At 32.9% G+C, this 24,239-nt stretch overlaps 1 protein-coding gene across 23 annotated transcripts in view; it reads left to right on the top strand.

The window, feature by feature from the left end:
• The window catches only part of ZBTB20 (zinc finger and BTB domain containing 20), an 816,756-nt gene that overhangs the window by 146,464 nt on the left and 646,053 nt on the right, over positions 1 to 24,239 (top strand). For 2 of the 23 annotated variants that reach the window (XM_021932891.2, XM_021932935.2), the window contains exon 1: positions 7,119 to 7,248. The exons of the other annotated variants lie outside the window; for them this stretch is intronic. The gene's annotated coding sequence lies outside the window, so the exon portion shown is untranslated. Of the gene's footprint in view, positions 1 to 7,118; positions 7,249 to 24,239 lie in introns of those variants that run through there. 23 annotated transcript variants of the gene reach the window in all.

The following is a 24,239-nucleotide window of genomic DNA, read 5'->3' as shown; positions in this document are numbered from 1 at the left end:
ATATGCCCATTCACCCTTCTCCTCCCCGCTTTTCCCTATTATTAACTATGGTGGTACATTTGCTACAACTAATGAACCAATATTGATACATTATTATAACTATAGTACATTAGGGTTCACTGGGTGTACATTTAATGGATTTTGACAAATGCATGATGTCATGTGCCCACCATCGTAGTATCATACAAATTACTTTCACTGCCATCAAAATCCTCTGTACTCTACCTCTTTATCCCTCCCCATTTCCAAACCCTGACATCTTGTTTACTGTATCTATAGTTTTGCCTTTTCCAGAATGTCGTATAGTTGGAATCATACAAGATATAGCTGTTTGGACTGGTTTATTTCATTTAACAGTATGCACTTACGGTTTCCCTGTATAGTTTGATGATTAATAGCTCACTTCTCTTTATGCTGGATAATCTTCCATTGTATGGATGTACAAGTTTGTTTATGCATTCACCTACTTAAAGACAGCTTCATTGCCTCCAATTTTTTTGCAATTGTAAATTGGGCTGCTATAAACATTTATGTGCAGGATTTTGTGGAACATAATTTTCAATAAAATACCAATGAATACGATTACTAGATCATATGGTAAGTGTACGTTTAATTTTGTAAGAAACTGCCAAATAGCATTTTGCAGTCCCGCCAGCAATGAGTGAGAGTTTGTATTCTCCACATCCTTGACAGCATTTGTTGTTGCCAGTGTTTTGAGTTTTAGCCATTCTAATAGGTTTTTAGTGGTATCTCATTGCTTTAATTTGCAGTTCTCTAATGGCATGTTATGTTGATCGGTTTCTATGCAGGTTTTTCATCTGCATTTCTTTGGTGAAATGTCTGTTCAGATCTTTTGCTCACGTTTTATTCAAGTTGTTTTTCTTCTTGAGTTTTAAGACTTTTTGGTGTATTTTGGATAATTGTCAATAATCAGAAATGTGTTTAGCAAATACTCTCTTCTAGTCTGTGATTTGTCTTTCACAAATATGGAAGTTTTAATTTTAACAAAATCTAACATCAATTATTTCTTTCATAAATCTGGTTTGTGGTGTTATATCTGAGAACTTATTGCCAACCCCAAGATCAACTAGATGTTCTCCTATTTTCTTCTGAAAGTTTTACAGTTTTGCATTGTACATTTAGGTCTATGATTTATTTTGAGTTAATTTTTGTGAAGTTAATGTCAATATCTAGATTTTTTTTCATGTGGATGTTCAGTTATTGGACTATTTGTTGAAAAGACTTTTGCTCCATTGTATTGCCTTTACTTCTTTGTCAAATAGACTTATGTGGGTCTATTTCTGGCCTCTCTCTTCTGTTCCATTGATCTAGTTATATGTTTGCAAATACCACACTACCTTGACTCATGTAGCTATATAGTAAGTCTTGGGGTTGGGTAGTGTCAGCATTCTGACTCTTTCTTCAATATTGTGTTTTCTATTCTAGATTTTTGCTTCTCCATATAAACTTTAGAATCTGTTTGTGAATATCCACAAAATAGCTTCATGGGATTTTGATTGGGATTATGTTGAATCTAAAAATTAAATTGGGAAGAAGTAATATTTTGATAGTATTGAGTCATACTATCCATGAACATGGAATATCTCTCAATTTATTTGGTTCTTTTTTGATACCTTTGATCAGACTTTTGTAGTTTTCTTCATATAGATCTTATACATATTTTGTTAGATTTTATATGAAGAATTTATTTAATTTTTTGGTCTTAGTGTAGGTGTTATGCTTTCAATTTTAAATTTCAATATTTAATTGGTAATATATTGAAACACAAATTTTGTATACCTTTACTGCCTGACTCCCAATTTCTGTTTAAAAAAATCCCTAAACTTGTGTATGTATATTAAATTGCTCTTTGCTTCCATATGGTTCCCAATTCTTCTTTTTAATATGTGATTTTAAAAAAGCTCCCCATTATCAATTTATAATACTGCTATTGGTCAACAGCTCATGTTTTTATTTGAAGTTTATTCTGGAATGTGTATTAAATGTGGTGTGGTATGTTTCCAACTATCTTGTAAGTCCAATTCATGTATTCCATTGGATATAAAAGAGTAGTCTGACTTTTTTGTCTTGTAAGAGTAGAGTGCTAGAATTTATCTTTTGATGCTTATTTTTTCCTGTTTTTAAAGTGCTTATTTTAACAAACCTGGAAAACACTGAAGAATATAATAAAATTGTTCAGAAGCCTAGAATACAGGTAATAGTTTGTAATATAGGCTCCTTTTTTTAACTTGTGAGAAATTTGTTTTTTTGATTTGTGGGAAATTCATCACGTTTAGAATATGCCACAGCAGATATACTTTTTTTTCTTTCTAATGATCAAGAATTTAGTACATATCAGATGAAAGATTTTGCTAGTTCACCTAAATGTAGACATAAGTATGTCCTTGCTAGTATTGATGGTATTCTGTTATTGCAAGAAGTTGATAGTGTTTTCCTGTGCCAGAGCTTTTGGGACTGAAGTCATAGGACTTGTTATATATTCTCAGAATTCTCTGCTGACTTAGTAGTGGGGACCATATTTTTTTAAAATATGTATATAATGAGGTTTTTTGTTTGTTTGCTTTTGGAGAACAATGTATCCAGGGATATAGCATTTGGAACCTGGAAAATTACTTTTGGCAGCATGACGCTGAGTAACACTGAGTTAAATGGTTATGAGTCACACATAAGTTAAAGTAGCTAAAGTGTTAAGTTCTCTTTGGTCTTGTCCACAACATCAATACTGAGAGGTCCTGATAGGCCAATGTTTCTTTTGAATATAGCCAACCTATAGAGAGAAAAATATGTTAAGTGTTTCTAGGGTTTGGGAAATGTGAAAGGATATTGGTAAGTCAGGGTGAACTGGTCTCAATATATTACTGGAAAAGAAAACAGGCCACAAAACTAACAGGAAAATGTTACTTTAAATCCTTTATTTTAAAATCATAATATTTCCCTTAAAGTTTATGTTTTAGGACTTCTAGCGGTGGGGTGGGAGAATACAAAATATTTAATTTTATAAAAGAAATATTCTGCTAATTTACAAATAATTTGAAAATGAATGTTAATATTTAAAATATTAAATAATGTGCCATAATCAACATTTAAAATCATCTACATTCAGATTTGTTATCCTAAAGTTATCAGTAATTTAATATGCCTTAGAAGAAAAACCAGAAGAATTTGCCTCTTATAAGCACTTTAGAGCAACTGTTTGATAACTGTGCCTTCAAAGTTAAATATTCCATGGTATTGCCAGATGGATCTCATATGGTAAAGAGCACTCTACAAGATGGCATTTTATTTTGCTATTTTTTAAAAAAATGAAAGTCCAACACAAAATAGTCTAGGTCATTAAATGAATTCAGAGTTATGCCTTAAACAAATATAAGATTGCAACATAAATTAACAAAGGCCAATGAATTCAAAGTTGATGCTGACTTTTTCCATTTTATTTAAATTATGCAATAGCTTCAGTTATCATTGAGAATTGTTTTATTATTTTTATTGTTGTTGCTAACATATATTTTGACCAAAATATCTCCGAATATTTGGCTGCATATTGTAGAGGCAGTTAAAAAACAATGATAGCTGAAATGCTTGGAGAGGTGGTAGTATAAACAAAACTTAAATGTAGCTTGGAACTCTTTTTTCTTTATGGGAAAGAGAACACTTCATTCAACTATATTTTTTCCTGACATAACAAATATATAGCACTGTTTTCAAGCTAGTTACCACAGTTCTTGGGCCAAGAAAGTAGAGATGTTTCATTCTAGAAAAAATATTGGGATCGAATATAAATATTTGAGGAAATTCCTTCTAAGAATAAAGAAATTTTGATGGAAAAACAGTAAGAAAAAAAAATGTAGAAAAAATTTCTTTCTTTAAGAAAGAAAAGCTGATAAGTTTGCATTAAGTTTTATATAGCACAAATTATGTGTAGTGATTACATGATATTTGAAGTTTTTACATGTACCCTCAATTTGTGCAAGTTCCTTCCTTCCTCTCTTCCATCCTTCTGTCCTTCCATTGTTTCTGTTTTCCCCTGAAAATTTCCCTCCCCCTTTTCATTTTGCTCCCCCTTTCCTTTCCTTTCGTTTTCCTCCTTTCCTTTCCTTCTGCCTTTCATTTCCTTCTCCCTTTCCCTCTCCCTTTCCCTTTCCCTCTCCCTTTTCCCTTTCCCTTTTACTTCCCTTTCCTTTCCCTCCTCCTTTGATTTCCCTCTTCCTTTCCTTTCCCCCCTCCTTTCATTTCCCTGCTCCTCTCCTCTCTTTTCTCCTCCTTTTCCCCTCCCCTCCCCTCCCCTCCTTTCCCATCCATCCTTTTCTCTCCCCTCTCCTCATTCTTTTCTCTTGACTTTGATGATACCATATTCTGATTGATCTTACCCATTTTTATGGCTTCAGTTACTATATATGGATTGATAACAGCCCCATCTTTATCTTCAACAAGATTCTCTTCCTGAACCTCAGACTCCAATACCAATTACCTTCTAGACATCTTCATTTGAATAACCCGTAAGTAATTAAACATATAAAGAAACAAACTTAGCACATCCAAGCCACTTCCCTCATGTTTCACATCTCTGTGAATGGTATCACCACCAACCCAGATACCCAAGTCAGATAAGCTCAACTTGATCCCTTCCTGACTACTATATTCAGTTAACTACCAGATTCTTTTGAATCTACATCTTTGAAATTATCCAGTCTTCTGCATATCTAGAGTCACTATTCTATTCTGCATCATCATGCTTTACCTTAGTTATTGAAATAATATTCTAATGCCGCCTCTTTCTTCAGTTATGCACCCCTGTTTTTATTTGAGATAAAGGGAAACATGAAACAGTCTGCCATGTGACTTTATCACTTAATACTCTTCGGTAGTTTCCCATTATCTTATGATTAAGTCCGGTTATTTTCAGAGGTTTCAGAAGGTCAGGCATATAAAGAGGTCACAAATTCTTTTGTGATGGCACAAAAGCTCTGTTGATTTTGTTGGTGATTATATGAATATATGTGATACAAAGACATACAAAAAATGAGTGCATGCACAAACTGATGAAATACAAATAAAATTTGTTGTTTATTTTATTGTGCTAGGTCAACTTCCTCATTTTCATAATGTATATGGTTATGTAAGATGGTGCCAATGTGGAAAGCTGGGTAATGGGTAAATTTGACCTATCTATACTAATTTGCAACTTCATGTGTATATATAATCGATTCAAAATAAAAAGATGTTAATTTGCTTGACTGTAGTAATCATTTCACTATTTATAGTTATAGCAAAACATGCTGAACACCTTAAATATATACTAAAAAAATAAATGGTTTTAAAAATAAAATCTTATCATTTTCTAGCTGGCTAATGTTGAACAAATTATTTGCCCTTTCTACCTTTGCTCCTTCTTCTCCCCAGAAGATTACGTTATCATCTAGTCAAAAAAAAGTAGACACCTTCATCTAAATACATGCTTAACATCCCAAGATAAAATCCGTAAATATCCGGGGTCAGCTGAGAGGGACTAGCTAGTGGTATCCACTTTTCATGAAGTTTTGTAAAAAGAAATTAACATACCACTTAAAAAGACTAATCTGTTTACCTATGTTCTGAACACTAATTCTACTTTTTTTGAAATTTTGCACTACTGATTAATTTTATCTTTTCTATGTCTTCATGCTTTGTCTCTTTGTAAACTCCATGTTAACATTAAAACTTGTTCAAGCCCTTCACTATTTTTTTAAAAAAAGAAAAGAAAAAGAAAACGCTTTCCTAACATTTCAATCTGCCTTGAAAAATTACTTCATTTCTTTGGAAACCATTGTTTTTATTGTTTGCTTTTTGACTTTTCATGTATTATTTGGATTATACTAATCATGTTACTGAATCTAATGAACACTTAAAAATTTGTTTTACACATACCATAAAATTTCACCCATTTCAAGAATAGAGTTCAGCATATTCACAACATTGTACAAACATTACCACTATCTAATTCCAGTATATTTTAATCACCCCAAAGATTCTACACTGTGGATCTAGCAGTCATTCCTGGAGATCCATGCTCTTCTCTTCCAGTGATTTGTAACTACCTGATTATCTCTCTACATAATACTCTATCAAAAACATGGTGATACTGGAGATTTCTCTCTTTGTCTTCTGTTTTCCAAGTTAACCCTCCCTAGTTGCCTTTCCAAGTTAACCCTCCCTAGTTGCCTCAACTGCCCCTACTGTTTAAGATTTCTCACCATTCTTGAGGAATCGCCACACTGTCTTCCACAACGGTTGAACTAATTTACACTCCCACCAACAGGGTAAAAGCATTCCTATTTCTCCACATCCTCTCCAGCATCTGTTGTTTCCTGACTTTTTAATGATCTCCATTCTAACTGGTGTGAGATAGCATCTTACTGTGGTTTTGATTTGCATTTCTCTAATGACCAGTGATGATGAGCTTTTTTTTTTTTTTTTTTTTGCATGTTTGTTGGCTGCATAAATGTCTTCTTTTGGGAAGTGTCTGTTCATATCCTTCACCCACTTTTTGATTGGGTTGTTTGTTTTTAACTTGTGTCTAGAACTAGTAATACCACTTGATCTAGGAATCCCATTACTGGGTATATACCCAAAGGATTATAAATCATTCTACTATAAAGACACATGTCCATGTATGTTTATTGTGGCATTGTTCACAATAACAAACACTTGGAACAAACCCAAATAAATGCCCATCAGTGATAGACTGGATAAAGAAAATGTGGCACATATACACCATGGAATACTATGCAGCCATAAAAAGGGATGAGTTCATGTCCTTTGCAGGGACATGGATGAAGCTGGAAACCATCATTCTCAGCAAACTAACACAGGAACAGAAAACCAGACACCACATGTTCTCACTCATCAGTGGGATTTGAACAATGAGAACACATGGACACAGGGAGGGAAACATCACACACTGGAGCCTGTTAGGGGCTGGGAGGCTAGGGGAGGGATAGCATTAGGAGAAATACCTCATGTAGATGACAGGTTGATGGGTGCAGCAAACCACCATGGCATGTGTATAACTGTGTAACAAACCTGCACGTTCTGCACGTGTACCCCAGAACTTAAAGCATAATGATTAAAAAAAAGAAAAGAAAAAAAATATTTCTCACCACTCTACATGTTTTTCTCTTTAGGCTTTTTGATGAGGCAGTGTCCTCATAATATAAGATACATGCCATGATCTGGCCACTTCAGAGTAAGGTGGGATAATTGCTATTTTCTTTAATTTATTATTATAACTCATGTTATTTCATGGAACTTCTTTGATCCTTGATTGATACATGGAACTTCTGACATTTGCTGACATTCCCTCTATAGTTTCCTGCTTCTAATGAATAATATTAATTTTATTTTAAAAAATTGGGATTGGGAGAAGGTAAAGGGAAGATGGATGTGAGGAACTGGGATACATTACTAACACCAACTTAATGTGCATCTGGCATAATCATCTGTTAATTCAATTTAGTTTCATTTTTGACTTGGTTAGTATCCTACAAAATAGATAATTAATACTAAATTTGAGAATAAGTATGTTTCTTGCAATTGACCAGAGATTTGTGGGGTTTTTGATAGCACTAAATGAATACATGTTATGTTCTATCATACTGTGGTATTATTTTCAATAACTGAAATGAGAAAATAAGTGTATTTTAAAGAAGTGAATAGAAAGCACTTGTATCTGATTTCTGCTGAGATTTTTTCAAAGTTACTAAATAAAAGCAGCATTTGTGACTTAGGGTGAAGCTTAGGAAATAGGGGTCTTTATATGATTTTTTTTCTTTAAATGTTAAGACTACTCCCAATGGATAGTTTAATGATTCTAAATGGAAACTAGAAAAGCAGGTTTAACAGTAACCAGATGTCCTGGGATTTAGAATGGCATGCTAAAAGTAGCAGCCTATATGAAGCTTTTGAAAACTCACGATGCTTATCATTTCTTATTTTCTTTTATGAACTATTTCAAAAATATAATAAGGAACAAAATTAATGTAATAAATACCAAATATCCATCACCCCTATTTTTAAAAAATTAGCGTTTGCCATATTTGCTTGAATTTTGTTTTTACAGAAATTAATCATTGCAGAAATAGTTGAAGTTCCCTGTGTTTACAGTTCCACCTTTTGTCCCTAGAGGTAACCACTCTTCTGAAGTTAATGCATATGCTTTCAGTTCATATTTTTGCTATTTTTATATTTTCATTTCATGCATGCACATGTGCATACACTTATCAATGAACATTCGGTGCAGTTTTGTGTACTTAAAAATTTACATAAATCATTTCTCACCATAATGCCATGGTTTGCAGTCTCTGTTCCAAGGCACTCCTGTAGGGCCACAGTGAACTCACAGGTGGGCCATGAGCTATTTAAAATTTTTAAGAGAAACGTAGCAATATTCAACATCTGTCAGACACCAGGTCAGACACTAGCTTGAATAGTTCAGTTTTAGCATGGGATTTCAGTAAATTCATCCTGATGGTGTCATGTCTTTGTGAAGCTTTGTTTTTGGTGGTTGGTGTCATAGAAAGCAGGTACTGCATGAAAATCAGTATAGAACAGGAAATAAGTGTGGCAGTGTCCAGTCAGATTTCAAGGTTTGAAAAGTTGTGCAGTGCCTGACAGGCACACGTATCCCAATAATAATAAACTTAAAGATGGCTGTATAAGAATGAAGTAAAAATAATTTTTAAAAATTTATGTTTATTGTTTCTATAGGGCTGTATTGCTGGGACAAAAATACTTATTGAGTTGTTTAGACCTAACGACTAAATTAATGGATCTGTTACATACTTTTAAGCTGTTTGTTGTGAAAATATTACTAAGACACTAAGTACTCTGAAAAAAAAGTAAGAAGACAATGAAGTTTGGATATTTATTTTTCTTTCTGTAATAGTTTATAAAAGGCTGAGAGTATCCATTCCTTAAAGGCTTGGCAGGATTCAACTGTTAAACCATGTGAGATGTAACTTGTCAGGAGATTATTTTTTCTCTCAATTATTGATCATAAATTTATTCAGGTTTTCTATTTCTAATTACATAGTTATCTTATGTTACACTTTTCTAGGAAACTGCCTATTTCATTTGAGTTTGTAAACTCAAAACTTGTAAATTGATTGCCATTTAGTTGTTCAGTTGTTTAGTATATTCTCAGGTTGTTTTAAATCTTTCCTGTATTGTTTGAGATAAATTCTCTTCATTCCTAAAGTTTCTAATTAGTGCCTCTATTTCTTTCTTAAATATTTAATGATTAATATTTTTTTGATCAGCATAAGTTTTACTATGGGCTGAATACTAAATAGGATTTACCCTAATATATTACACCTCTTCTTAAAGAACAAAATTTTGGTTTTGTTGATTCTATTGTACATTTATTTCATGTTATTCATTTTTCTTCTAATCATTATTGACTTTCCTTTTACATAGATTTATTCTGCTATTATTTTTTAACTTGCTAAATTAGATCCTTAACTAATTAATTTTACATATTTTAAAAATCTAATATGTGCATTTAAACCCATAAATTTTCCACTAAGAACCACTTTAGCTGCATCCCACAGGTTTTGATATGTAGTGCCTTTATTGTGTTCATTTTAAATAATTATTTCAATTATGATTTCTTCTTTGACTCATGGAATATTTATGAATTTTTTTTTTAGTGTCTAAATATATAGGGCTTTTTAATCTATCTTTTTGTCTTAATTTCTTATTTTATTCCATTGCAGTCAGATACCTTATTTTGTGATATCAATTCTTTGGTATTTGTTAATACCTCTTTTTAGATCATAATGGTTGAATTTTATAAATATTACATATTAGTTGGAAAGAATGTACAATGTTCGAGGGGGGAAATTTTTACACATCAGTTAGTTCAAAATGATGTAGTTTAAACCTTCTATGTCTTTTCTAATTTTATTCTTTCCTGTTGATGTATCTTCTGCCTCATGACTCACTCCTTTACTTTGTTCAGGGTTCTGCTCAAATATCACCTTCTTAGAGTGTTTCTATAAATATTTTTTCTACATATCTGTTTCTCCATCTCTTCATCTATTTTCTTTTGTACTACTTTTCTCTTGTGGCATTTATTGGTACTGAACATTATATCTTGTATTTCTGTATTCATTTTCTGCCTCATGAGAATATAAACTTGCTGAGAACAGGAATTATGTTTTATTCACTAATGTATCTTCGGGGTCCAAAATAGTATCTGCCTAAAAAAGCATTTAATAGATAGATGTTGAATTGAACAAAAGAGTATCAGTTTTTGATCCTATGGTTAGCTCATTCTCAGTTGAAGAAGGTTGTTTTCTCTGTGAGTTCTGTGGGTCCTTCCAAAGTAATTTAGTATTTCCTTCTATTGTGTAACCCAAGATGTGTGCCTGTAGTGGTCTATGGAAAACCTCATTGGTTTTTGTGTTAATTTTTGACTTTCAGTTTTCTCTCCCAATTAGTGCAGTGCTGAGTCCTACGTGCATCCATGGCACATATCTGGGTTTCATTTTCTATGTGTTTATTTATTTATTTATTTATTACCCAGAACCCTAAGAAGATGTCTAGCTTTATTACTTTGTCTCTAGGCTAGTCTATAGACTTTTCTAGTGTAAATCTTACAGATGCAGGAGGGGACATCCATTAATAAGTGTGAGTCTCAGTTTCTGTTCCACTCCTGTCATTGGCTTCAGGCTTTGTCTGTTTCCCCACACTGCGGACAAATATGTGGATATATGTGGCTGTGGTACTCTAGGGGAACACCAAGAGTTCAGCTCCACCTCCTGCTCTAGCTTTGAGTTCTTTCTTTTTGTCTGACACCCAGAGATTTCCCTTTATAGCTTTCATTCTAACTTGTTTCACTTCTTAATTAGCAAAATCATATTGAATATCTCTTTATATGAAAACAAAGAGAGATACAACTATGTCAGCTGAATCTGCCTGTCTTGACTTTTAATAGGTATTTTAGGATATTTATGCTAATCTCTATGATTGCTTGTAGCCTAATAAGTGTTCTACAGAAATGCATAGTATGTATATGATTAATGTATTTAGCACTTGATTTAGATCATGTTGCCCTAATTTTTCAGTGGCTGACATATTTACTCCTGTACTGTCACATCAATAATCATACCTGATTGGTAAAATTGAATCTCCTTTAAGTTAGCAGTTAGCATCATACAGTATTTGTGTGTTTGTGAGAGAGAGAGTGTGTGTATGTCTAGTGGAGGGAGTAAAAAAGAAAGAGAGAGAAGTTGAAAAGTTTAGGCAAAGAGAGAGATTATTACCAAAAAAAAGATAGTTTAGGAGAGAAAGAGAGATAAGAAAACCACAGGGAGTAGGTGAGATGGCATTGATAAGACAGTTTCTACCTAGACAAGACTTATCTTTGGCAAGGTTGGTTTAATTCTTTTCAGTGATGCAGATTAACTAGCAGAGGCAGATACATTATTTCAATTCCAATCTTCCCTCGCCTTCAACATATTGTACCTGACTTCTTTTATATGTAGCTAAACAGGTAATTTTGCTGATACCTGAGTGATGTTGAAGGGTTTGCACTTACACTCAACTTTTGGCACTCTGTTATTTGTGCTGTATTCATGTATGTAGGGAAAAATTGGTCCCTCTGAATACAGAGCAAGTGACTGTCAGCTTGCTTATGTTTGAAAGCTCCTATCCTATCATGTGATATTATCAGGAACCAAGGATTAGGAAACCTATGTTATTTTGGAAATACTTTTCTTCAGCATGCTGAACACATAGCAAGAGCATAGGTAATAAAGCTATTGAAACCTCACAAGTGAAATGTGAGCACTTCATCCTCTTTTGAAAATATTGCAATGTTTTGTGATTTCTCCTTCGTATGAGGAAAGAGAAATAATCTTTCCAATTATTTCTTTAATGAATCAGTTACTTTGTGGAGCTTTTGAAAATGTTGTTTTTCAGATAGATTCAACAATCTTACCCCTATTGTGTAACTTAGTAGTAAGCTTTCTGCATTCATTGTACCTGGGAAGGTCAAGCATTTTATGACCTCAAAAGCCTGATTCTTGTTTTATACAGACAATTACCTAAAAGTTCCCATTATTTAAAATGGATATTTCAACCATCTCAAGGTTTACTTTTACTAGGATTCTCAAGTGGTTTTATTTATTGAATACTGAATCAAATTGAAGCAGACTTTATCATGTTATCTAAAATCTTACTTTTTGTACTTTTTCATTTTATTTTAGAAATCATGGTTGTATGACATGCTGATATAATTTAATGGTAAACTTTACATTTAGATTTTATAATTTTAGCATTTTTGTCAAACCCTAGTTGAAGCTACAAAAATATTTTGACACTATAGACTTCAGAGATTTATGTAGCCAGAATAGATAAAGCAGAATTGGATGTCAGAAGCATAGAGTACAATTTATTGGTTATCATGATTAGAAGGGCTGATATCTTAATGAAAGCTGATTGGCAGTAGAATTTATTAAAGAAACTATAAGATAGAGAGTAGAAAATGATAACATTACTAATTAATATGTAATGTATCTTGTGACTGTGTAAATCAATGTGTTATCATTTAGAATCTTTACTAAATTTTAGTTTAATTGTGTGGCTGTTTTGGTGTTAAAACACAATTTTAAAAAACATATAATGTGTTTAAAATACCTTTTGAAAATAGCTGTCAACCAGAAACAGATAAAGGTGTATTTATTATACTTTGGATAAAAGTATATTCCAATTGGGAAATTTAGAAGACCTAAAAGATTGTGAGGGAGAAAGAATTGTTACAGTAGATGTAAATGTAATGTTAAATGACTTGCAGGGTATCTGACAACATTCTCATAAAACACTGTAAGAGAAATCAATAAACATCTTGAAGACAAAGGAATCATGAGTGATGAAAAAGATGAGTTTATTATAAACAAATCATGCCTGACAAAATTAATAATGTTTAAAATAGAATGCAGAATTAGCATGGTTAAAGGGAATGTATATTTTGAACTTCAACCAAGTCTTTGTTATAGCTTTTCAAAAATAATTGTAAAATTACGATATAAATAATCTGATGGATAAAGTATGCAGAGAAAGCTGATGAATCTATAGAAGGCCAAAATGTAATGCCAAGAACACCCTCAAATGGATTGCAGGATTAGGTGGCAGTGACAAGAGTGACCTGAGGGTTTCAGGTTTCCTGTAATCTTTTCCAACCCACCCCATACACATATATTTCATATAAAAAAAAATGTGTATCACGGAAAAGTAGATGCTAACATAAGTCCTCCCAACACACTTTCTGATCAAATTTTCTTGCTAAATCTCTGCATATATAAATTTTGGAGGCTTCACTGATGGGTTAGATCAGGGTTTGCCAAATGCATCCCACCCCCTTCTGTAAACAAAATTTTATTGGAGTACAGCCATGGTCATTTGTTTATGTGTTTATTGCCTATGACTGCTTTTAGACTATAGTGGCAGAGTTGAGTAGTTGAGACAGAAACTGTATGACCTGCAAAGGCTAAAATATTTATTATTTGGCACTTTATAGATAAAGGTCCTTGTTTAAATGAATGAATGTTTTCACCTGTAAAGGCATTATAATTGTTGTTAAGGCTAGGTATAGTCTGAATATTTGTACATTGCATGAATGTGGGAGGGAGTGAACATGTAAAGATTCAGGGTTTGGTCTCACCCTGAATATTCCCATGTTTCGTCAGGAATGACCCATCTATTTTGGCAGTAAAGGTCCCAAATTGGATATGTGTCATGGTAACTACTTTCATTCAGTTCCATTCAATTGTTCTTGACATCATAAAAGGACATAATGACATATCAAAAGTTTAATGGGGAAGTGTGAAGGAAACAATAGCTGAGAAGAACAATGTTGTTAGTCTTATGTATTAAGACATTTTAGGTCTAATGGGGTAGCAATATATTTTGTTTAGAACTTTTTCAAAATAAGTGTCATCCACTTGATCTTGGACCCATCTCTCAAATAGACTTACTGTGCCCCATTAATGCTGAGGGATAGAGCATTTTTCAGCCTAAGATTCAACTGAAAAAAAAAAAATTACCTTCTACATTGTAAGCACTTGAAAAATATTTATGGCTAATGATTTTTGTAAATTCATTTATTCGTTATTCAGATCTCTCAATGCTTACTATGTGCCAGGCATGACACCTACGGGCAAGTGATTTGGCAGAGAATAAGACAGATAGCCTCCCTAATGTAGGAAAATCGACAGTGAATCAGCTTATAAATAAGTCAAATAGTTGCAGATAGTGATATCCTGTGAAGGAAAGAAATCTGGGTAGTGGGATCAAGGTGACTTGGGTCAGATAGGGTGGGATGAACAGTAACAAGGTGCCATTTGAGTTGAGGACTGAATGATGAGAAGGGGAAGCCATCATGAAATGATCTGGGGGAAGAGCCTTGTAGAAGAGCATGTTCAAAAGCCCCAAACAAGTGTGGCCTGCTGAAGGAAGACAAAAAGTGTAGTGTGGCTGGATTTTAGTAAAACAATTTGGGTGTAGGGAAGTGTGAGTGTGTGTTTTTGTGTCTGTGTGAGAGTGCGCCTGGGAACAGGACACAAAATTAGCTCCTTGTTTGTTTTCTAAGGTACTCAATTGATTAGTATTTTCTAAACATAAATGTATGTTTCATATCTAAAATGAGAGTTATTGAATTGATTGTATTTGAATCAACCATTGTTCAATAAAAGAGAAGGCCATTCATAGGTGTCTTGATAGGAATAAGAGTGAGAAGAGAGAATACATTAAGATAGCGAAAGTTTGGGAGAAACTGGGAATTAGTACTTGGTTCTTTGGCTCCAAGACCAAAGAGAAGCTTATTTGGAATGTCAGTACATGGGTCTGGGTAGTTCTTGTGCATCCTGATGGAGCAGAGACTTGTTCAAAGAAAATGGTAACTGAGCAGGAACATTTATAGAAAGCTGCCTCCTGTTGTTGGAGGGAGGATTTGAGAAAAGGACAAAGCTTTTAAAAATATATAATTGATTTTTAACAAGAAAAAGATTAGGACTGCGAATGGGCCAGGCTGAATGACTGAAAAGACACATCCTAAACCCCATGATCTCCATCATCAATGCCAGCCTCACAGAAGAAAAATAGGTTGTTGGTAGATGGACTGGATTATGATTGGGAGGATGGCATGTTCGAATTGCACCAGGAAATGGAAGGAGTATGTACCATATCAATACACCTTTGGGGAGAAGAAAGAAAAAAGTAAATTCAGAGAGCAAAACTGGCTTTGGATAAGAAAGTCAAGTGGGCAGCAATATAGCAAAGGAAATAGTTTTGTTTTAAAAAGCATTACTGTAATGCTTATTGAAGCAATTGTGAAAAACCTGAAAACCATGAGTTTATGCAGAGAGACATTTTTGAAACTAGAAAATAACAAGAGGTCTATAACAAAACTGGAAAATTTATAAGCATTTAAAATCTATAATTGAAAATTCAGTTAATTTAGTTTAACAAAATACTTAAAATTTAAACTCTGTTGGCTGTATTTTGGCTTAAATGTAAAAATTCCTAGTCTATATCTGCTAATATATTTTATATCACAGATAGGGAAGTCTATGCCTTAATTGAAAGGATGAAGCCTTTCATATCAGTCTGAAGCCAGAAGTTATACACAAACTTCTTTCCTTTTTTGGCTTGCTTGATCAGACACTGATCAGGTGCTTTGCTTGGGTAACAGACTTGTGAGTTTTACTATTAGCTTTCATCAGCTTTTTCAACGTTGACCTTTGACCATGAAATATGAAGACAAGAACGGCCTTGAGAAACAATGCTGCTCAGGTTCTAAATCTGGTTCCTCAGTGCAATTATATATCATACTTTAATTTCTCTAACTGGCATTTCTCGAGTTAAAATTAATTTGGGTTCACTATGAATTTAACAGAAATTGACAGAGTAGAGACAAGTACCTCATGCTGAACTATATAGGAAGGACATCATGAAGGACATGTTGAGGGCATAGGAAAAGCCTGATATATATGTGAAAATATTTCAGCTACATGAACATTGCATGACACATTGTAGACCCAATAATTGTTTGGTGAAACAATGTATATTTATTTAAAATCTTATCTCATTGGGTGAGACAGTATAGTTTCTGCATTATTTGGAAGTGAGGTTATATAATGGAACCAGGTTATGGAGGAATTTGAAAACCAAGTGTATAAGACTTGATACTGTAAATGATTAGGAACTATTACAGGAAATAACTAGATGATTTTCAAATATTTGTTCTATTATGGTGTATAGGATGTTATAGAGATGGATAGAGGCAAAGGATGATATTTTATTCCAGGCATACTTTTATATTAACCAGGTTCTCATTCCCAGCCTAGCTTGGCTGCATTGAAATGAGTTTCTTCATAAAAGTTTATAGGTCTAATGTTAAAAAAAAAACCAAAAAAAAACCAAAAAACTGCCTTAATTATCAAGCTTCTTCCTTATGTTATCTTGTTTTTGTATTTCCATTTGCCTTGAGTTGTACCTTCTTTTCTGTATACCTGCTCTTTAACCATATTTTAGGACTTTGAACATTCTGCTTTAGTTCACCCTTTTATACTTGTGTCTCACTGGTACCTGCCTGTTTGCATTTATTTTTAGGGAGTAATTCAATAAAAATTAAATTGAATGAATTTATATCTAAAGCCTTTGCTCTTCATGGAATTACTCAATGTATAAAGATTGGTACACTAAAAGCAAATCCTGCATTACAAATTGGTTGCTGTCTTTGGTAACAATCTGCCAAGAGGATATTTCAAGAAAATATTCATACTGCAATTTTGGCCACTTGCTGGCCCTCACTAAGTATGCATTTTACTTTGACAGGTTATTTCATATAAATGATTTAGGACTAGAAAGTAAAAGTTGTATCGACTGGTGTACCTCTCATCAGACGAATTAGGAATAGCAGACAATCCTACCTTTGAGAAGTTACTATGATAATATTGCCCATTTATACTGTTGTCTTGGTTGCCTTTAGAATATATAATCATTCACGTATTTATCCCCTGAAAACTGTTTCCAAAAAGGAAATGAGAGGTCAGCTTTCATTGTATAATTCCACGTTTACTGAACTGGTGGTATCTTATTTTTTCAATTTTGGGCATTGACTCTGGGAAATTTACTATGGTATAAAACTGCCAGCTGCACAGAGGTGGGGCCAGTTTTGTCAGCATCTTATGAACAATTCACCAAATGAGTTTTTCTGGGAAAATCATTATGAAAGTTCCTTGCATGGTAGTGAAGAGGTAGACTTGTGTTAAATATAATAACACACAAGAAAAACCATCAACTAATGAAAGATTGAAGAACTCATGAAAGATTGAAGCTGGAAATGGAACATGGTCTCTAGGAGTGGAACATGGTCTGTAGGAATCAAAACTCTGCAGCCAGATTGACGGGGGCATAAATCCTGGTTCTGCCACTTAGTAAAAAGGTGTCCTTTGGCAAATTACTTACTCCCACTGTTCCTTAGTTTACACATCGATAAAGTGGATATAATGATATTACCTACCTCCTAGAGTTTTTGTGAGGTTTAGATAAGTAAATACAAATAAAAGTGCTTTGAACAGAACCTGAATATGGGGACTGCTCATGTATTTGCTATTATCTGTTAATCTTTAGAAGTAAAGATAAAAATTAAATAGCTTTCTCTTCGACTCTGCCTTCTATTGTTTCAAAAATATAGGAAGAAAATTTTTGTCACTTCTAAAATGTGGAATGATTTTAAAGCAGCACTATTTTGTTTCAAAGCTCAAATACCTTGTGATGCAATTGTCCTTAAAGGAAACATATTTAAACTTTAACCAAGACTGAATTATCCAGAATTGTTTTCACACACCCCTTTTAGAAGAAAGGATACAAATCATAACAGAATAGCTCATTGTTAGGCATGTCTTCAGAAGGAACTTCAAACATTCTCCTTTTGTCCTGGGGGTTACTGTATGGGTGCAATCTCATATGTTTAAGTACTTAGAATTCTGTAAAATTAGAAGCCAAGGGGCTTTTATGTGGGTCTCTGGACCCCTGGAAATTTTATACAAAATTTCGTGATCATATGCACTTTTATAGAGAAAAAAGATTCTTGTTTTTTTTTAATCATCATCCCAGAGCCCCTTCTGACTTCCCAAAAGTTCAAGAACCATCCTCTAAGGCAACATAATTTTTTCATTTGAAGTGAAAGATAAAATTATAGTTCCCTATTTGCTAAGGCAGAGAAATCTACTAGAGCATCTTACATGTTTTGTTAAAACTATCTAAAAACAAGAACACTTTCCCCCCGGTGAACCCTTAGATAACCAGAACATTTAACTAACCAACATTTCAGATAATCAATGGTTACTTGCATCAAGCAGCAGTCATTCTTCAGTGATTAGCTATGCTGGTGAAAATAGTCCAGTCTTATCTAGAAAATGGTGATTTTGAATTTTTTCATTCTTTTTTTCTTGAAGTTTCAAAATTATTAATATTTTTATAGTTTCATAATTATATATTTCTTATGGTATGCTTAGGAATAAGAGTATTCTATAAATGCTTACATCAAAACTATTATATCAATCTAATATAATTTAGTACTGAATATGTCTGCTCATGGTAGAGTAAAATATTTGACAGAAGACTAGGGAAAGCTGGAAGAAAAATAATTTTACTGACCTGTGAAATTTTTAAAAAGTCTTCTATTTTTTATGAACTTATGTAGATGTTTAAGTGCATATGTACTTTGGTATTTTAAAATTGCTTTTACTAAAATGGCTTAATAGAAGATTTTTAAATAATTGTTTTATGGATCCTTAGACAGGATATACGTTTCAAGGCAAAAAACTTTAAAGTTTTTAGTTGAAGGGGATTAAGTAAATAATTTAGAAGTGCATTCTATTTACCTGTTAATAATTAAGCAGGTTAGATTGTGTACTTTTTATAGTCATTGAGTTTTAATTTATTTATTTGTTGGTGTGTTGGTTTTTAGAATTTATTTAAGGCATTCTGCTCTTGGGAAATAAAAATAAACAGAGTGAAGCTTCACATAATAAAAGGAAGGGCTTGGGTTACTTTTAAATAGAAAGTAAAGAAAAAACTTGATTGTACTTTAGAGTTAAAAACAGTATTTAGTACCTAATCTTTCTGTACTTTTTCCCTCTATTTAGAAGCGAATCTGAAATACCTAAGAGCAAGTATAACTGAGTCAGTGAATGGTCTTTTGTTGTTGCTCTCGAGCTCCAGCTCCATGGAATTTGACTTTATTTCAGATGGTTTTAGTATGGGGTTTAGCCAGACCAATCTTATGAAGGGTTCTTTGAGAATATACCATAGAACTTACCAGATTTCCCTGGTGTTTTAAAAACTCTAATAAGATATCCAAATCCAAAATGAATACCTCCACCTTAGGATGCATGATTATGGATGAACTGAAATTAAGGCTTTTCAAGTCTTTGAAGGAATGTATCTTGTCTTCTTGACAATGGAACTGTACAGGTTCTTTATGATCTTTCAGGATCATCAATTGGCTTTCATTTGCCTTTTAAAATAAAATACAACTAAACCTCATGTTTAAATTTCTATTTAATGAAGACTTGTTTGCTGTAATTATTGATAGAGAATGGTCTTTAACAGTTTCTATTCATTTTGTACTCATTGGGAGGGCCTTATACAAAATAATGTCCATTGAAACAACTAACCAGAAGTCATAGTTCATATGTTGTAGGGTCATATGTTTTGAATGACATGTTAAGGACTATGGATTGAAAAGTATTACTTATATGGGAATGAACATGATTTTATAGCTACTTAAAATTTGCTTACTTTAAACTTTTACTTAATTGAAATTTATACTACTCCTACTTCCAAAACTGATTTGGAGCATCTTATGTTCTCATGGCATATTTTGTCTCTCTTTATACAGTAGTCCTATCATTGAAATCAATGAACATTTTATCTATTTTCTCTTGTAAAAGTATGTTTACAGTATAAATGTAACCTCCAACTTAAGTTTTCTACATTACAGTCTGTGCTTTTCTTTGAAAATTTAATTAGAGATGTTACCAGTTAACATTTGGTTGCTAGGAACCTAATAGATACCATTATGGGTTGTTGCTGTTATCTTTATAAATCTTATTTTTCTTTCTTTGTTGTTCTCTTTCTTCCCTTCCTCACAACACCTGCCCTTTCTCCTTTCCTTCCTTACATTTTTTTCTTTTAAAAAATCTATGCAGTTAAAAAGGTTTCAGCAAAAATGACATTTTCAAATGTCTTTCTTAACATTCAAGAATTCTAATAATATAACATTAAATTTTTCTTTCCTGAAACATAAACTAGGTGCCTTCTTTTAGTGCTTTTAATGTTTATAAAAATAATTTGTTTTTATTATAGAAAATTTGGAAATAAATTTTAAGAAGAAGAAAATCTGTCATAATCTTAAGATAAATTCAAAGAATAATGTAGTTTAAGTTTTTTACAGTCACATACATGCTTTTTCTCATATACATGCAAACACACACACACAAACACACATACACCTGGTACATACAGATCTATACTTGTATATGCATATGACCAAAAGTTGTGCATAGTTTGTATTTATATTATATAGAGAAAAATTATTAAATATTGGTATGTTATCATTATTACCATTTTATAACCTGTTTTCTAAGCTTAATGATGTATTATATATTTTCACTTGCCTAATGAACACTTAATATCCTATTACATATAATTTATCTAACCAGTTCACTATGCTGGAATATTTTAGTTTTTAATTTGCATTTCTTTCATTGCTATTGCAGATTAATATTATTACATATGTATTTTAGCTTCTTATTTCACCTTATTACTTATAGGTATTATTTAGAATTAATAGTATTATTCAGTATTAATAATTAATAAGTATTACTATTTTATATATAGTTTAAAATATATTTTATATATGTTAAAATATATTTATAAATGCATTCCATAGTTTAGAAGATAACTCACAATTCTATTGTGAATTGCCTATTCATGTATTTTGCTCATTTTAAAAAGTAGAATAATATGTTTATTTATTTATAAAGACTCTTAGCCCAATGAACATTATACACTTTAAAAATATTTATTTTTTGTTGGCCTCTTAATTTTGAATTTTGTTGAAGATATTTTTTGCCTTACACTTTTTTTTTTTTTTTTTTTTGAGACTGGGTCTTGTTCTCTTGCCCAAACCAGAGTACAGTGGCAGGATCATGGCTCACTGTAGCCTTGACCTCTCCAGGCTCAGGTGATTCTCCCACCTCAGCCTCCTGAGTAGCTGGGACTACAGTTGTGCACCACCACACCCAACTAATTTTTGTACTTTTTGTGGAGACAGGGTTTCACCATGTTGCCCAGGCTAAAATTTTTAATTTTAAGTAGTAAAAATCATAAATCTTTATGCTTATATTATATACCACTGTGTATGTACTTAAAAAGTCCTTCCCATGTTGGAGTTCAGAAAATCATACATATGTATTTTCTTAGAGGTCCTTGATTGTTTTATATATTATATTGAGTTTTACTGACCTGATTTATATTTTAGTGCTGATAAGAATTAGAGAACAGAATTTATTTTTCCACATGTAATCAGTCAGCTATCTTAACATTGTTCATGGAAATGTTACTTGTAATATTTACCTCATACCTGAGTCCCCCTGTCATCTTCTACTGATCTGTCTCTTCCAATGCCAATATCACACTGTCACTTATATTTCACTCTTTGGAAAGAACCTACCTTGTTCTCTGCTCCTATGCTGCAGGACTCAAACCTAATACTTGATGTTTTCTCTGTATAAATTTGTTTTTTAGGTTTCTTAGTCCCCTGGTTTGTTGTTATTGTTTTGAGCTAGCTTTAAAGCATCAAAACTACTAAAAATCATTTTAGTTCATTTCAGTACAACGAAGATTTTTTTGAATGTTTGTTATATAACAAGGCTTGTGCCTGCATTAGGAATACATAAATGAATCAGATTTCTGTGTGGCAATGTCCCTGCACTGGAAAAATGTGTTAATCTGATGGAGTCAGACAGCATGGAAATGGCCTCATGTTAATAACTTAATTTTCTTCTGATTCTTTCTTATTCTTTTGTTATCTATGACTTCTTGGGCCTAGCCATTTTATAAATTTTCCCCTTTTTCTTTTTTGTTTTAATTTAGGAAAGATGAAATATTTTGTGAAATTGATTTAACAGAGTTAGATTGACTCAGGCATATGAAAGATGGTGACTTTTTCATATTCATGTAGTCTGCTTATTTTCTAATTAATGAACTGAAAATTGTGTCTTTCTATTTTTGTTCTCTAAATGTTTATTGAGCTCTTGCTAGGCACTATTTAAGGAACTTTAAGGGAAACAACAGTAAATGCCTTTGACAAAGTAATCTCGTGGGGAAATTCACAATTTATAAAAATACTAGCAATATAATAAAAAATATTGAGTGCACTGTTTGGTATATGCTGGCCATTATACTAGGCAAGGAAATACGTGTTATTTAATCCTAAAACAATTCAGATGGTCCTTCATTTTTTTTTTTTTTTTTTTTTTTTTTTTTTGAGATGGAGTTTTGCTCTTGTCACCCAGGCTGAAGTGCAGTGGTGCGATCTTGGCTCATTGCAACCTCCACCTCTTGGGAATCAAGCAATTCTCCTGCCTCAGCCTCCCGAGTAGCTGGGATTACAGGCACCCGCCACCACGCCCGGCTAATTTTTTGTATTTTAGTAGAGATGTGGTTTTGCCATGTTGAGCAGGTTGGTCTCGAACTCCTGACCTCAGGTGATCCACCCGCCTTGGCCTCCCGAAGTGCTCAGATTACAGGCATGAGCCACCGCACCTGGCCAGTCCTTCAGATTTTTTTGTTTTGACTGTTTTCTTTATTTGATTCAGGTTACTTGTATTCTTACCTTCTTTGAGAAGCTTTCCTGTCCAAATCTATCTAAAATATCAGGTCATGTAACTCTCAGTGCCATTATCTTGTTTTATCTGACTTCATAGTACTAATTATATGACATTATAAATCTAACTATTTATTTGCTTATTGCCTGTTTCTCCTATTGCTAGAATGAATGTTGAATGGAGGAATAAACAATGCATTGTAGGAGTTTGTAGTTTAATTTGGTATACGTGATGTAATTTCTTTAAGCCTGAATTTCTCATCTGTGAATAGATACGGAGTTAGTGCCTGTTTTATTGGTTAGGCTGTTCATTCATTCGTTGAGTACATACTGATTGATTTCCTAGTATATGGCAGGCACTATTCAAGAAAATGATGTTACAGTGAAAAAGACAAAGTGCCTGCCCTTATGTTACTTCCATTCTAGAGGGAAGAGACAGATAAGCAATTAACAAAAATAACTTTGGTAATATATCATGTAGTGGCCAAATTAATTTTCTCAAAGGTGTCCTCCACCTTATCTCTATGATCAGAACATTTTTTCTTTTCTGTTCCTAATCATCCTAAGTCTTCATCGTTAATTCTTCTGGTCTCACTCCTCCTAGCAGTTACTAACTTTTAGCATCTCTCCTAGTTTGCAGATGCAGAATAACTATAATAATGCTGATGTACCTCAAATATAACAAGACTGTCAGATTCCCTTTCTGGAACGTATTTGTCTATTAGTGCAGCCAAACCTTACGTTTGTTTTGGTTTACTAGTGTGGTTTGTTGTTTGCAAAAATATTGTGCATGCATATTAATGATATAGTCAATTAAAATCCTCAGATTTTAAAAATTCTAATGGGCATTTTACTGTAGATGTACTAGATTATAGAATCAGCATATGTTTATGTATTGCATTTCCATTATTACAACTGCTTTTGAAACTTTGAATCGCCAAATCTCTGTGGAGATTATTAGTAAATATGGCATCAAGGTCATCATTGAGAATTCATAGCAAATTTAGAGAGATCATTTTCTAATGGGAACACAACATCGAATTCAGTTTTTAATAGGGGAGCTGTTTTTAGTCTTTCGATAGTCAAAGTCACCAAATTGGCTTTAAAGTAACCTCAACCTGCCTGTTCCCTGTCCAGCTTCAATTCTATACTAAAGAAATTTAAAAGCAACCCATCCATTTGTTTGGCATCCTTGCATCTAAATATGGGTAGGACCCTACTATTAGCCTTTCTGCTAAGACAGGAAATATTAAGTCACATTTTAATGTCAATGCCTTGGGTA

The sequence above is a fragment of the Papio anubis genome, chromosome 2 (genome assembly GCF_008728515.1).
Source record: "Papio anubis isolate 15944 chromosome 2, Panubis1.0, whole genome shotgun sequence".
Lineage (NCBI taxonomy): Eukaryota > Metazoa > Chordata > Mammalia > Primates > Cercopithecidae > Papio > Papio anubis.
The sequence above is the reverse complement of the archived record's forward strand: the minus strand, read 5'-3'. Positions and strand labels throughout refer to the sequence as shown.